Source organism: Arvicola amphibius, chromosome 4 (assembly GCF_903992535.2).
Source record: "Arvicola amphibius chromosome 4, mArvAmp1.2, whole genome shotgun sequence".
Lineage (NCBI taxonomy): Eukaryota > Metazoa > Chordata > Mammalia > Rodentia > Cricetidae > Arvicola > Arvicola amphibius.
In genome coordinates, this window is record NC_052050.1 from 67,512,754 (window position 1) to 67,515,141 (window position 2,388).

At 47.2% G+C, this 2,388-nt stretch overlaps 1 long non-coding RNA gene across 1 annotated transcript; it reads left to right on the top strand.

Moving 5' to 3' along the window:
* Nucleotides 1–201: 201 nt before the first annotated feature.
* Nucleotides 202–1,049, top strand: LOC119812482. The gene is made up of 2 exons (XR_005285088.1): nucleotides 202–587; nucleotides 738–1,049. It is a non-coding gene; the product is annotated as an uncharacterized LOC119812482 (long non-coding RNA).
* Nucleotides 1,050–2,388: the final 1,339 nt, after the last annotated feature.

Genomic DNA, 2,388 nt, shown 5'->3' on the forward strand with positions numbered 1-2,388 from the left:
GCCTGAGGTTCTGGGTTCCATTCCAACTTACTTGAAGTTGGGCAGGGGCTGGAGAGATGGCTCAGCGGTTAAGAGCGTTGCCTGTTCTTCCAAAAGTCCTGAGTTCAATTCCCAGCAACCACATGGTGGCTCACAACCATCTGTAATGGGGTCTGGTGCCCTCTTCTGGCCTGTAGGCATAGACACAGACAGAACATTGTATACATAATAAATAAATAAATATTAAAAAAAAAAGAAGTTGGGCATGGTGGCACACACCTGTAATGCTAGCATAACGGAAGAGAGAGCAGGAGGAACCAGAAGTTCACGGTCACTTATAGAATGTTTGAGGCCAGCCTGGGTGGGATACATGAGACTCTGCTGAAAGAAAGAAAGAAAGAAAGAAAGAAAGAAAGAAAGAAAGAAAGAAAGAAAGAAAGAAAGGAAGGAAGGAAGAAGCCTAGTGTGCTGACACACATCTTTAATCCCAACACTCAGGAGGCAGAGGCAAGTGGACCTTTGTGAGTTCAAGGCCAGTCTGTTCCAGACCAATAAAGGTTACATGATAAGACCTCGTCTCAATGCCAGCCCTCACAAAAGAAGGGAAAGTAAGTCAGATCTGAACTGAACTGCATCTGTATCCTGATACGATTTTCTCCCACCCCGAATGGTCAAGCTGCTCACTTGCATTTGGGCTCTACAAAGAGATGAGGTCATGTCCTCAGAGACCCTCTGCTAATGGCGCTCTTCTGTTCCAGCTAACACTCTCAGGCCTCTGCCTGTGGAGGACTCAGATCACCAGGGAACATCGATCCAGGTCTGGAGCTCTGGCCCGAGGCTGCGCATGAGAGCTGTGTATTGGACTTTGGCACAGAACTGCAGGACAGCATGCCATGTGCATGCCAGGCGCATGTGGGGTGAATTTTGGTTGTTGGTTCTGGAAACAGAGCCTAAAGGCTCCTGGGTTCACCAGGAAAACCTTTCTGCTTTTAACCCCAGGGCCTGCACAGTTAGTCACACTTCACTCTGAAACTTAGGTGTGAATATGTTGACTTACATCATTATCCACATGTTTTTTGCTGTTTTGTTTTTGTTTTTTAGGTAGTGCTAGCCTTGAGCCTTCTTTCTATTTCATTTCTTTTCTTTATTTGTTTTTGTTTTTTGAGACAGTGATTCACTGTAATTTTGTCTGTCTTGGAACTCACTCTGTAGACCAGGCTGGCCTCAAACTCACAGATCCGCCTGTCTCTGCCTCCCAAGTGCTGGGATTTAAGGAGTGCACCACCACTACCCAACAGGCCTTGAACTTTCTTTGTAGCCAGAGACGACTTTGAACTTCGAATCCTTCTGCCTCCACCTCGAGTGCTAGAACTACAGGTGTGAGATACCACACCCCATTTATATTAAGCTGGAAATAAATCCCAAGCTTCATGCATGAAGGCAATAATTCTACAACAGATCTACATTCCAGGGATTATTTTTTAAAAGTCTGCAGTCCCAGGAGTAACTGTGAACACACACACACATCATAGAGAAAAAGAGAGTCTAATTAGTATCTTTTGGACTTGAAGAAGAACAAACTACAAACCAGGTGTGTTGACACACACTTTAATCCCAGAGACTGAGAGACAGGCAGGGGGAATCTGTGAGTTCGAGGTCAGCCTGGTCTACACAGTAAGTTTCAGGACAACCAGGGAGAGAGACCCTGTCTTAATACCCCCCCCCCATACACACACAAAAGCAAAAAATAAAACAAGGTCAAACGTCACTGTTGACTCTCCTGGCAGATCACCTAGCAAGACAAAAGGGGAATGTATGTGTGAACCGGGAAACATGAAGGAATTCTGGTACAAAGAGCAGTTGGCCCCAGCTACGCAGACTGCAAAGATGGAGCCCCAGACAAGTTCATTGCTCAACCTTGATTCCTCACGATAGAGCAGGGACATCTAGGCGCTTTGTCTATAACTCAGTGTCCTAGGGCTAGGAAAGCCAGAGCCACAGAAAAGCATACGTAATTTGAATGCCAGCAGCTGTCTGACTCCGGAAATTACCCCAGCATTCCTGACCTCCACTTCCTCATTGGTAAAACAGGGAGCTTGCTACATACCTGCTGGGCAAAGATGGACTAGGATATGCGCCTGGGTCTCCAGGTCTCCAGGTCTCCGGTTCTATGCTCTTACTAGGCCATGAGTTAACGCGTTGCGCACTCCCTACACAGCCTAACATCAGCCCCAGCGCAGAGTCCTATCTGGGTTCTGGTTCACAAAAGAGGGTCTTTTGTAGGTCCTGCCCAGCCTGATCCCCAACAGGGCCGAACACCTCATTTTCAGTGGGATTGTAGATTGTGTAAGTACTGGGGAGACAGTGCCTCTCCTCCTACCCCGGTCTACCAACCTGAGGCCTCTCGGT